The sequence below is a fragment of the Camelus dromedarius genome, chromosome 21 (genome assembly GCF_036321535.1).
Source record: "Camelus dromedarius isolate mCamDro1 chromosome 21, mCamDro1.pat, whole genome shotgun sequence".
Classification (NCBI taxonomy): Eukaryota; Metazoa; Chordata; class Mammalia; order Artiodactyla; family Camelidae; genus Camelus; species Camelus dromedarius.
The window spans coordinates 12,064,585-12,078,541 of record NC_087456.1 but is presented as its reverse complement, the minus strand read 5'-3'; the positions used below and the strand labels follow the sequence as shown (position 1 = coordinate 12,078,541).

The 13,957-nt window shown below is 43.7% G+C and overlaps 1 protein-coding gene across 1 annotated transcript in view; it reads left to right on the top strand.

Moving 5' to 3' along the window:
• The first annotated feature begins 3,516 nt into the window (after positions 1-3,516).
• LPGAT1 (lysophosphatidylglycerol acyltransferase 1) overlaps positions 3,517-13,957 on the top strand; it is an 84,450-nt gene continuing 74,009 nt past the window's right edge. The window contains exon 1 of the mRNA XM_010992137.3: positions 3,517-3,617. The gene's annotated coding sequence lies outside the window, so the exon portion shown is untranslated. The remainder of the gene's footprint in view (positions 3,618-13,957) is intronic.

The following is a 13,957-nucleotide window of genomic DNA, read 5'->3' as shown; positions in this document are numbered from 1 at the left end:
CCCTGTTTGTTTTTTTTTTTTCCTTGTCCACTTGAAGGATGATAAAGCAAAGACCTTCCTCCCACTTTCCTTCTCATAACTAGCACAAAGTTGTACGAACAGTAGGTGTTCATTCATGGAGTGTGTGTGTGTGTGTGTGTGTTGGCTTGTTTTACAGAGCTCAGAATAATAATCGTAGTGCTTATTCTCTCCCATATAATTTTGCAGGTGGTGATGTCTTAACTGTCCTGTCCTTTTCCCTCCTCTCCATGTGACCAGCCACCTCCTGACAGTAGACAAAGTCCAGTACAGGGCTTTAGATTCAATGAGAGTGACCTTTGGCATAGGCAACCCAGATGGGACTTAACTCAAATATCCAGAGAGAGAGGCATCTGTTTATTTGTCCTGATGGAAGTTGGGAAAATCAATCCCATCACATTCCTACATTTTCCAACTTGCCTGCACAGAGCAAACAAGAACCCGAGTGGCCACTGGGAGAGCACGTGTTCCCACCAGTCAGGCAGCGGGTGCACACAGCGCAGTAGGTGAACTCCCCCCAACCCCTGCGCCATGCACACCCTGCCTTTGCCTCCAGCCAGCTGCTGCAGCCCTTACAGGCTGTTTCCTTTACACTGGAAGGCAGAGAGAGTGGCTTAACAGGATGGAACTGGAGCAGACAGTCAATGAGGCTAGAGAAGAGAGAGGTGAGTAGAAGCTTGCCAGCCAAGAGAGGTCTCAATGAGTGAGAAATGGCTCTTCATGTTTTATAGTGGCCACCACTGCCCCATGGTGTTCAGGGTGCCACTCCCCAGTGGGCAACTCAAGGTGCTACATTGATGCTGCTGCCTTTATTCTTTGAATCTTTGGGTTCTCTGGGTTGCAGCAGCTCCCTTTGCTCTCCTGTACACATCAATTTTTTTTTTTTTAGGTGAGTCAGGACAGTTCCTGGAGAAGAATAAATACTCTGAAAGGGAACTCACAAGGGAAGGGAACTGACATTTAAGTGCCTACCTTATGCCAGGCATGGTGCAAAGCTTTTCTCCCTCCCTCCCTCCCTTCCTTCCCTCCTTCACTTCTTGTTCTTCTCCCCTCTCTTTCTTCCCCTCCCCACTCCTCCTCCTTCTTCTTTATATTAAAGATCATATCTATGAAATTTTATAGATCTGAAAATAGTAATAATGAGACCCATACAATTAATTTCCACTTACTATGTCTGGCCTAGAAGTTGTTTAAGATCTCAATATTCCACTGTTTAAGCCAGATCCTTGTGAAATTACTTGGCTTTTTTATTTTAATAGATATATACATGAGAGGAGAACTTCTTCCTGTAGTTTTGGTCTTCTATGTAGCTCTGACTTTATGGCAAATATCCTGAGTCTCATTCAATGTTTAGAGTTGCAAAGTAAATTGAAGGCTTGAGATTAAAAATTTGGGGATAAGTCAAATGGCCCACCAAAATCTGTTCTCTCCTTTTGAAATATGCTTTCAGCAGCAAAAACAAAAAATAAACAAGGACTTAGAACAAAGCCTTGTGCAGGTGTGGACATCCCCGATCCTGGGTGAAATGGCTCCCAGCGGCACTGAATCCATCGCCTGGGCCACACTTGCTACGTGCTCTGAAACCTGGTGAGCCAACCACCCCTGCCCCATCAGCGTCTTCTCTGCCACTGACTCAAAGGAAAGCCTTGTGGAGCAGGTTACTGCACTGAAACCTGCTATGCCCCCACCCCCAGGTCTCATCTGGGCCTGAATTAAATCACTCTTGCTCTCTGCTTCAACGCCTTAGCTCTTGACTGCAGTATTCCTGCTGCTGGGCCTCTGGCAAGGAGCATCGCCCAGAGTTCTCTGATCATGTAGAAACAACGGAGAAGAGAAAAAGGAGGGAAGGGAGACAGAGAAAGAGACAAGAAACTCTGCCCTTGTCAGTCGAACGGCACCTCTCTGAACCCTATCACTAATGCTCCCAGGACTTGCTGTGCCCCAGCTCATAACTGCTCAAGCATGAGAGAATAATAAGCCTGAGAATGGCCTCTTGGGGCTCGCTTTCCTTTCTTTCTGCTACAGCTTTCTGATGTCCCTGTGAACCTTCCTTCTATTCCAGATCGAAAGCATATTTTCTCTCCTGCCCCTGGAGAGAATAAAACAGGGCAAGGTCCTTTCAGCCCCCTTTGACCACAGCTCCCCAGCAGTCTCAGAATTGACTTTGGGTGTGGCTGGGATAAGGATATATAAGAAAGGAAGTAGGAGGTTCCAATAACAGAGGGACCTGGGAGCTACCAAAAGCAGGAAGAAATGCATGGCTCATTTCAGTAGCCGGCACTGTCACCTAACCTATGACATCCCACCCACTGAAATGGACAGTTGTTATTCTGTCTGCCCAAATTCAGCCCCCTCCCCACCCCCAACCCCAAATCCTGATTTTTGATAACAGCATTTACAAACACCCTTTCCTCTGGGGAATTTTCTCTCCCCACTCCACCAGAAGATTCTGGTGGGACTGCCCATCACAAAACCCTTCTCCCCTCCCCAGGGTGAGCTTGCAACCCAGATCTGGCCAATTAGAGACTTCCTTGGACTTGCATATACTGATACAGGAAAAGAGAAAATCTTTTCCCCTCTGGGTTGCTAAGCAGAAATGAAACGAAACAAATTGTTTACAAGCATTGCCACCACTTGTATGGAGGAAGCGCACGTGAAAGAAAATGAGGGCCATTAAGAAAGAAGCAGAATTGAGTGTGAATGTGAAGCTATGTATCTATCTCCCCACATCTGTCTAGCTCTCCATCCACCCGTCTATCTATTTATGAGACACAGAGAGAAAGAGATCTGAAAGTCTTTAGTCTCTGGATTAAGTCATAATGAAAACTAACAATACCTCTATGTATTAATACTTTTGGGGGTTGTTTTTCTGTGTGTAAGTGTAAATTTGAGTTGAGTTTTCAATACTTAGAATAGAAAGAATCCTAATAGACTCCTTCTAACGGTCAAAGCAGTCTTATGAAGTAGTCAAGGCTCAGAGAATTAACTTGTCCCAAAGTCATGAATTTTGTCAATCACTGGTGCTCCAAGACTCACTCCTGCTCTCTCTGACCCCTCAGCTCCGCTGCTGGCACTCTGCCAACCTGTCTCCTAAAAACGGGTAATATCTAGTCCTGCCCCAAAGAAGCAAAATCTGCAAGGAAGTTAGATCTTTATAAACCACTCTAAAGCAAGACAGAATACAATGAGATACAAATAAAATTCAGTGGGGTCCACAGGGAAGGGAGTATTTAAGACCACATTGTGCTTGAAGCCAGCCCAGACTCAGCTTTGAGGGATTTCTTAACACATGGATGCCCAGGCTTCCAAAGTCACTCCGGACTTTCAGGGTCACTGCCATTTACTAATGTACAACCAGTAGTTACCACAACCCTGCACAGAAACATATTGCTGCAGGCTTTGGCCACTGTTTGCAGAGCTCAGCATTGTTTGTGACTCTGCCTCTCATTATTTACAGATTCCCTGAGACCTTTGATCAGAACACTCAGTGCCCCCCACACTGCCATTCCTCACCACTGCTCTGCTGCCTGATCGGTCAGACTCCATTACTTTCTGCTACAACCACAGTGAGCCTACAGCTGAGCAGGGGGTGAAAAAAGGTAAGCGTGGATATTTATTTCCCAGGGATCTATCAAGGGAAAAGAGTTTGCACATGCCATTTACAAGCTATTTGCCAAATGTGCAGTACTTTCAGTTGCTTATTCCTCAAGTCTAAGAGTGGTTTTCAACCTTTTCTTTTCCATCTTGAGCCCACTTGAAGCCAGGCAAAATAGCCCACAGCCAATCAACCCCATCCTTTCTCACGTACCAGTGGAAAAATAAGCCAGGGATATGACTGAGGGGCCACTGTGAAGTATATTTGGTGGGATAAGTGTGCATGTGCCTTGGCAATTAGGGCATAAATGATTCATATTCAAATTGCAATGCATAATTGTCTTTAGGTATAATTGCTGGAAAATTAAAGGCCAAAAGTGCATTTGAAGCAAATATGCAACAGTAGTTGATTTAAGGTTAATCAAACAAATCACAGCTAACTTGATAACAATGAAGCTAAGTTAACATTAAAAAATTATAATTAAAAGCAAAAATGGCAGCGATTGAAGACCTTGACCCAGACGTTGCAACAATGACGGCAGACTAGTGACAAAGCAGTGGTCCAGAGACTATCAGGTGTGGGAAAGCCTTCATCAGAGTTTTCTCTGGAAGCCAGGCTTCCTGGTGGGATTAGAGGCCTCAATAAAAATTTGTATCTCATTAATTTTGGTTTATCAATTCCAAATTAGACTTACCCTTTAATAATTTACCTTCCAAGCTACTAGTAAGTAGGTCCTAGATGTACATAAAAAGCAGCATGTATGGATTTGAACTAAAGGAAAGACTTGCTTTCTTGAGTCAGTTTGAGGCCCATCAGGGTCGCCGTGGGTAGCTTTGAGAAACTCTGGTTGGAAGGCTCTGGGATACAGCTGAATTGTTATTCACCAGGTCTAAGGCCAAGGCAGGAGTGAAATATGAGATCTGAGAGCCAGAGACATTTATTCCAATTCTCTTGCCTTCTACAGTAAGAGTTTGCTGGGACCTCGGGAGAAAGTGGAGCGTTCCAACCTGACAATCCCACTTAGGGATTAGCTGGGAGGTTAATGTGACTTGGAAGTTTTTCACATTTCCTGATTAAGACAAATACCTCCTCAAAGCAATGAAGATGGATATTGGTGACTAACAGTAGAGTTATAATACTTTATTTGTGGCTAAAAAATTAAGTGAAGGGGAAGTCTAGGGAACAGTCGGCCAGAAAACATAGCAGTACCAGTCCCCAAAGGATATGATGCCTCGGTATTTCTGCCTTAGAAAACAACACTGTACAACTGCGTAACACTTTCAACCTTTCAAAACACACTTGCATGTGTTTCTTTGATCTCCAGCGAGGAGGTGAAACTTCTGAGGTGACGAGGCACTTTGCAGCTCTCTGACCTCTTTTTTTTCCTTTCTCTTTCCTCAACACTCTCTTTCCTTAACACTCTCTTTCCTTCTCCTTGGGTTCATGTCTCTCCTTGTGTCTCCTTTCTCCCATTCTTTCTGTTCAGTTTCTCAGTGGTTGCTTTAGTATCTGGCCCAGGCCTTGCTTATTCTTGAAATGAACTAACAGGACTTTTCAGGGTTACTCAGAGTTAAAGAGACAGCTGATTTTGTTGAATCAAAGTCTAATTCAATCTTGATTTGGGGGGACCTTTTTAAAAAATTAAAATATATGACTTTTCAGCGGGTTAAAAGACAAAATTCACTGAGTAGATTTCAGGATCCAATTGGCTTTATCTAACAATTCATGAATCGAGCAGTATCCCATCCAGCAATTAGAAAAGAGCTCCCAGGATCATACAAAATTGAAGGCGTTTATGAGGCAAAAAGGGTCAGGGAAAAGAAAGAGCAGATTATGACATCTTTCTTTGGAGGATGGAAGGGCTCTATTGGGGGATTACCACACTACTGCTGACCAGGAAGTTTCAGATTGACTGGTTTAAAATTACATTCCTGGAGAAGGCTGAAACTGTAATTTAATAGGCATTAAGTTTTACTTTGGTGACGGGGGTTTAGCACAAGTGACTCCATTTCGGGCCTGTTTTGTTTTGTCTTTAACAAATGAGTCAGGGAGAACACTTCACGTACAGTCCCTTCATTCTGGGATAATTGTCCTAGGTAAGTGGGTTTATGAAACGTGAGCGACTCCTGCATAGTATAGGCTGTCCCTGCCTCTATCTTCACTGAGTCAGCCAGCACCAGCTTAATGTATCTCTGTTGTGAAACCTACAGTTCACAACAAAGATACTCCTACAGTTGGGGAGCATTATGGGTTGAACTGTGTCCCTCCACCACTCACCTCCATTCTTGTGTTGAAGCCATAACCCCCAGTATCTCAGAATGGGAACTTATTTGGAGACAGGGTCTTTAAAGAGGTGATCAAGTTAAAATGAGATCAGTAGGGTGAGCCCTAATCCAATCTGACTGGTGTCATTATAAAAAGGGAAATTTGGCCACAGAGACAGACTCAAATAGAGGGAGGACAATGTGAAGAGACACAGGGAGAAGCCAAGTCAAGGGAGAGAGGTCTAGAACAGATGCACACCTCACAGCCCTCAGAAGGAGCCAACCCTGCAGATACTTTGATCTTGGACTTCTAGGCTCCAGAACCCATACGTATATAAAAAATAAAAAATAAAAATAAAAAAACCCAATTGAAAAATGGGCAGAAGACCTGAATGGAAGAAGACATTGCTCAACATCATTAATCAACAGAGAAATGCAAATCCAAACCACAATGAGATAGCACCTCACACTTGTCAGGATGACTATTATCAAAAAGACCACAAATAACAAATGTTGGTGAGGATGTCAAGGAAAGGGAACCATCATACACTGTTGGTGGAAATGTAAATTGGAGCAGCCACTGGGGAAAACAGTATGGAGATTCCTCAAAAAACTAAAAATAGAACTACCATGATCTAGCCATTCCACTCCTGGATATATAGCTGAAGAAAATGAAAACACTAATTCAAAAAGATACATGCACCTCAATATTCATAGAGGCATTATTTACAATAGCCAAGATATGGAAACAACCTAAATGTGCATCTATAGATAAATGGATTAAAAAGATGGGAGACACACACACACACACACACACACACACACACAAATGGAATATTATTCAGCCATAAAAAAGAAGGAAATTGTACCATTTGTGACATCATAGACGAACCTAGGGCGTATTATGCTAAGTGAAATAAGTCAGATAGAAAAAAAAATACCATATGTTCTCTTCTATATGTGGAATCTAAAAAAAGCTGAACTTATAGAAACAAAGTAGAATGGTGGCTGCCAGGGACTGGGTGGTGTGGGATACAGGGAGATATAGGTCAAAGGGAACAAATTTTCAGTTAGAAGATGAATAAGGTCTCGAGCTCTAACGTACAGCATGGTGACTATACTTAACAACACTGTATTATATACTTGAAAGCTGTTAAGAGATTTGATCTTAAATGTTCTTACCACAGCCACCACCACAACAAAATGGTAATTATGTGAGTTGATGGATGTGTTAACTAATCTTATTGTACTAATCTTTTGCAATATATGCATGTATGAAATCATCACACTGTACACCTTAAACTTACACAATGTTATATGTCAATTACATCTCAATAAAGCTGGGGGAAAAAATGAAAATTTTAATAAAGAAGTTACTTCCTAGGGCTGCTGACCTTGTAGCCTAAGCTGTGTCCATGAACAGTCAACAGTACTGAGTACTCAGAAGGAAAGCCACCTTCACCTGCTGTTTTGGGGACCCCAGCAAGTAGGCAGTGAGGCAACCATGAAGAGAAATAAAACAAAAATCAATAAGTCAGAGCAGGGATATGCAAAACGACTTCAAAGATAAAAAAAAAAATGAAAGCTCCTGGGTATACAAAACAGGAGTCTCATTTGATTAACATATTAGCATAACTCAAAACAGAATGAGTTCCCGTGGGGCTGAAGTGGGGAGTGTGGGTTGTCAACTAGAAACTTTGGTTAGGAAAGGGAGAACTGAGGTGCCTTTGTCAGCTGAGCCTGGCTAAGAGTGCCTGGACTGGAGATGAAGATATCACACTTTTCTGGGAAGTCTGGGGAAATAAGTCCCTGGGATCATAGGGGACCAGGTGAGCCAGGTGTGGCCAGGAAGTAGTGCCAAGGTAGGGTTCAAATATAGTAGAGTGATTCAGGGCAACAATCCTCTGTCTCTGTGAAACCTGGTGTTGCCGTGTACATTTAAAAAGGACAAAGCAGAGGAAGGAAAATCTGCAAAGGTCACTGTGCTCTAAGTGAAGAATTAAGGATCTCTGGCTAGTGGTCCTTGTCTGCAAAGAACATCGTGCTTGCCGGACTGACCGGCCTTCAGAGTTCCACAGTCCTGGGGACAGTAGTCACCCTTTTGTCCGTTCATTTGAACATTTTTGAGCCAGACTCTGTGCTAAACCCTGGAGATACAAAAATAAATGTTAACATCCAGTCCAACTAAGAACCTTAACCTCCTGGATCTGTGTAATCTATTATCCAGTTCAAACAAGCTTCTGCTGGCTTCCCCCGGGGATTAGGAAGGGCAGCTGTAACACAGAGGAGCACAAGGTTAATCCATCAGAGCAGACGCCATTAGTGGAGTAAAGTGCCAATCTTCCTGGGGACCTGGGTCCAAAGCCTCAGAACCTCCTGCTAGGAACATTAACTGGGACCCATTACAGCAGAAATACAGCCCTAATTAGGCTACAGGTACCACCACTGATTAGCCCTTAGCAAAATTATCATGAGCTAAACAAGTTCAGGTAAGCAGATGTTGACTGAAAAAAAAAAAAAGGCATAACCTAAAAGACGAGAATTATGTTTTATTCTGCAGACTTACTGAGGACTTAAGTCTGGGTACAGCCTCTCAGATAGCTTTGAGGGACCGTTCCAAAGACGTAAAGAAGGAGCCAGGATACATAGGAAGTTTTGCTAGGAAAAAACATGTACTTGAACATCAAGATTACTGCTAATCACAAAACAGACATCTCAAGTCAATGATTTTACCGCTTTTCTATGTATGAAAAGATGTAAAAGTTTGGGTTTATTGAAATCATTCCTTTGATATGCACCTTAACTATCTGGAGCCAGTATCCAGTTCTTCTCCATTTGGAATCCCCTCAAGGCGCACCATCAGGAGCGGCTGCAGGGACTGCACTGGTTGATGGCTTTATGGCCACAGTGTCCTTTGTTTACTAAAATAGCAGGTGACATTCTTTGTCCACACAGATCTTTCCAGAATGCCTGCAGGGGCCTTTCAGATATGTCCACTGACTGCCCCATAATGGGCTTACTTCCTAAATGAACAATCCCTGTTTGGTCCAGACAAACAAACCAATGCAAAGTCACCCAGGGCTCTGAGTCTAGGTGGCACTTTGCTAAGACTGTGTCTCCTATTTTCAAAATTTTGTTGTTGTTCAAGCCAAAGTTTACTGCTTTTTCAAGCGTGAATGTCAAGACCAGTGAACCTAAGAGTCACCTTTCTGGGATCAGAGTGCATGGAGAAAGTATATGATGCTCCACTGTCTGGCAAGGCAAAGGGTATTTTTTATGAATTTTGAGATTTATCTCTGGGTTCCTTTGGCTAAAGGAAACAGCTTTTCCATGGATTTATGCCCCTGCCCCCAACCAAATAGCAACATGTCCTTTTTCCCATTTTGAAATTCTGCTCAGTTATGCCCCTTGAAATTCTCCCTTTTAGGTAAGGCAAAAAGCTGCTGTTTAATACCTGAATAATAGTTTCTCTCTCAGGGCTTTGCATGAATTTGTATATCTCAACATACAACTTTCTATGGCTAGATTCCAAAGCATGATTCAAGTAGGCAAAATTAAACAAAGCAAAGCACTTTAGTCCTATTCCAGATCAGGCCTCATTTTCCTACCTATAAAATACAGAGATTAGTCTTGATAATCTTTATTTGCTAGGTCCTTCTATGCTAAGAGCCACTGAACTATATTGACCTGAAACAGCTAATTGAGACCTACTGGAAGCTATAACAGTTACCTCTCACTGTGAAACAAACTACCACAAAATTTAAAACAACAAATATGAATTGTCTGAGTTTCTCTGGGTCAGGAATTCGAAAGGAGCTTAATAGTTAATAGTTTTGCTCAGAGGTGGCTGTCAGGAGGCTGACAGGGTTGCAGCAATATTAAGGCTTGACTGCGGTTGGAGGATTCAATTCTAAGGTGGCTAAACTCACACAGCTGTGGGCAGGAGGTCTTAGTTCCATGCCACATGGACCTCTCCTCAAGACATGGCAGCTGGCTTCCCCCAGAGCAAGGGGTCCAAGAGAGAGAGTGGCCAAGATGAAAGTCACGTGACTTAGTCTCAGCAGTAACAGTTACTTCCGCCGTATTCTGTCCATTAGAAGGAGTCATTAAGTCTGGTCTATAATCAAGGGAAGGAAGATCAGGTGCCCTTCACCAGTTGAAGGGCAGCAGATCAAAGAATTCGTGGACATAATTCAAACTATCACAGAAGGGAATGGGTGTGCTACACGGGGCTACAGGGTGAGCCTGGAGCAAAATTGTGAACTGGAGTCTCATCTTGTTGCCGGTGTCACCCCAGAGCCCTCATGACCCCCATCCCCACTTTGGCTCAGTGTCTCAGATGTGTTCTCACTGCTCCTCGTCAGCCCCTGCCAGCCCATTAAGGATTTTATCTCTCCCTGTGGATAGCTGTGCCCCTAAGGAGATGGTCGGATAAGCTGATGTACTAATCCCTTCCCAGGTAACGCCAGCATTTCATCAGAGGAACCTGCCTCTGCTGTGAAAGTAAAAGCTATCCTCTTGGAGAGAGAATGAATTTAGAGGCAGCTCCCTGAGGACATTGTGGAGTAAGAGCCCAATGTGCTCACAAATATGGGGTCTCTCCTAGGGAGTCTGTGTGCAGCAAAGAACCAAGAATAAATGTTCAACAGGCTACATACCCCCAAGCCTACTCCGTCCCCTTCTAACCTCTGAGTGAACCTCTGGTGGCGCCCTCCAGGGAAGTCCTTCCTATCAGCTTGGGCTTCTGACCCTGCATTGGGACCACAGACCCAAGGGAGGTGCTTCCAGCCTTCCTGAGAGAGCTCAGTTCTGCTCCCTGAGCCCCCTGTTCCTGTCTCTCATGTTTCATCAGTTAAGCTGAACTACCTCCCATCCCAAAGTGGGCAGCAGATTCACACTTGTTTCTTGGAGTCCTTGTGGGTTGCGCTTCAGGAGCCACCATTAATAACTGTACTCTCTGGGGCCAACCTGCCAGGCCTGGATCCAGCAGGCCCACAGGGAGCTGGACCTGCGGTTAATCATTCTTTCTCAGATCTGCCTCCAGAAGTCAGTTCCAATCACCAGATGATGTTGTTCAGGTGTCCACAGAGAGAGTGGAGCCCACTTAACATCTCGGCTGAGTGCTGAGGGCTAGGTCTCCTCCATCCCATGTTTCCTCTGCTCTCCCTTAACCTGCCCGGGTTCAGGCTCCCGTGACCTCAAACCAGACAATTGCAAGGGCCTCCCTACTGCCCTGCAGGCTCTGCTTGGTGCACTTCAAACCACACGCTGCTTCTGGTTTGCTCGTCCGGTCATGACCCTGAACAAATTTCAGCTGCTCATTAATTTGTCCCTCAAACTAAGGATGCATTCTACTCCTTGATTCAACCACTTGACCCCCATGTGTGGTTATCATCGAAATCTCTGCCGATACCTTCCCACCTCTGCTGTGCTGTCCTCCCATCTGTAATGGCTTCCTTTCTCCTCCGATTCCATTTCTTTCTCCTTCAAATTTCTTCTCACTTTCACTTCAAGCCACATTACTCATGAATAGATAAAAACAATTTCGGCCAAAAGTTGAGCAAATCAAATCTAATGCCATCTAAAGGACAGTATCATAACCAAATAGAGTTTGTCCCAGGAATGTAAGCTTGGTTTAGCATTTGAAAGTCAACCAATGAACTTCATTGTATTCATTTACTATTGCATAAAATATTATCACCAACTTAGCAGTTCAAAACAACACAAATTCATTATCTCACAGTTGCTGTAAATCAGAAGCCCAAGCAGGGCTCAACTACTAGATTTGTTGCTCAGAGTCTCCCCAGGCTGGTGTCAAGGAGTTGGCCACAGCTGTGGTTCTCATGTGGGGTTGGGGTTCTCTTCCAGGCTTGAGATAGCCCTTTATTGTACCTCTTTCTATGGCTTTTTTTTTTTTTTTATTGTAGAAATACTTGTGTCTTTGTCTTATCCCTGCCGCATCCCCTACGCTGAAGGCAGAAACTGTCTTCTTTGTCTTGGTTTTATGAAATTGAACCAAGAAGTCCAAGTGTGCTGGTACTTTCCACCTCAGCATTTTCTAACAGTGAATTAAGAGAGGGTCATTTCAGGTTATATATGTATCTCCCATTTTGCCACAGAACTCATCTGCCTTCCTCCCATTTGGCAGTACTTTCCCCAGTCTGGTAGTCAGCATTTCTGACAACTGCTTGGCATGGCTTTCAATGAAAGACAGCCATCTGTGAAAGGGACATCACCACACAGCCTGTTCCTGCTCCAGAGACAGGGATGGCAGCAACAATCACCATTACTTATTTACAGTCTAATGGCCAAGGCACTTTTTTTTTTTTAATTCTTACCCAAACACGGGTCTATTATTTCTGGATAAAACTTTCATTTTAAGAAATTGCATCCATACAACATTGTAAATCAACTATGCTTCATTAAACAAAAAAGAAAAGAAAAGAAACTGCATCCAGCAAATTGAACTAGTCACAGACATATCTGAAGAACTAGAACAAATACCCGTACCAGCTGGGGGCCCATCCTTCGGCACACAGTTCAAAGCGGTTCTGTGCCTCTTCTCCCATGTCAGCTGTACCTATTTTGAGTCCTTTTCTCACTTTATTTTCATTTCTAAGGGATGAGGCAGACAAAGGATTGTGGTTCTGGGAGCCACCTGGGACTCTCCTTCCCTTCCAGAGATCTCTGTGGATGAAGTCAGCCAGTCCAAGATGTTCAGGTATATAATAGTAGTAGTTAGCTTAGGCTTTGGAGCCCAACTGTCTGGGATTGAATCCCAGGACACGTTTCTTAATATCTTGTACATCAATTTGTTCATCTGTAAAATGGGAACAATCATTCAATCAAGTACTGATCTCATAAGCTTATTCCAAAGACTAAATGAGTTAACTTAGAACAGTAGCACACAGTAGTAAAGGTGAGCTATTATTATTATCTGTGGCACTGTTGTTCTCAACCCTGTCCGTATGTTCAAATTAACTGGGAACATTTTGAAAATGCTGATACCCAGAGCCCCAGAGTCTAGATCAGGGCTTCTCATCTGCGACACTACTGACCCTTTTGATCAAATGATTCTTTCTTGTGGGAGCTCTCCTGTGCATTTGAAGATGTTTAGCAGCGTCCCTGGCCTTTACCCATTAGATGCCAACAGCAAACCTCCCCCTACTCTCAGTTGTGAGAACCCAAAACAGTCTCCAGACATTGCTAAATATCCACTAGAGGGGAAAACTGACCTCAGCTGAGATCTAGGGCCCCAGCAATGAAATCATAGTCTTTGGAGATGGAACTTGGCCACGAATCTTCATTAAGGGAAGATTCAGATTTTGTGGAGCTTGAAGTTTATAAAATTTAGGGGTCCCTCTTTTAGATAACTAATACAAATTACAAAATTAGGTATGGAAGTGAATGTTCACTTAGAATGAGTAAAGAAATCACAACAAAATACTGGTGACTTTTCATATCCTTTTCTCTTGAGATCACTGTAGGCAATTTACCAGCAAAAATTCTTGTTGATGACAACCTGGCTTTCTCTCCCCACAGAGAATATAGGGGCCCTGATGTCTAAGTGTCCAGAGCAAGCTCTGCAGGAGATTTTTCTCTGGGTCTTCCCTTGTTGCACGTAGCACACTGCTTTGGGACAGAGGCCCAGCTGGGCAGAACAGACACGAGGCCCGTGAGGCCCAATTACCTTCATCACAATCCAGGAAACTTGGCACCGGGAGGTAGGTCAGAGGTGGGAAGGAAGTAGAGCAAGACGAAATTGAGATTACAGCCTAAACCGGAAGTCTGGAGAATCGTGATCCTAATCATTAAATAAGTAGTTCCAAAGCTGTGCTGGGTTTTAATTTTCAGCCTCGTCATTGAGATTCTGGTCAATGTAACTGGTCAAAGTTCAGGGCTAGGGGTGGTGAGGCCAAGGCTGTGAGGAGAGATGTGCTTCACAGGTTAGCACAATAACTTTCCATGCATTCCTTAGGAACGCTAAGTCCCAACTCTGCTCGAAAACCAAAGAAACTGGGCAGCACACAGGTCAAAGAGGCACCCAGCAGTTATAACTAGGGAGCCAGACTCCAGGTCT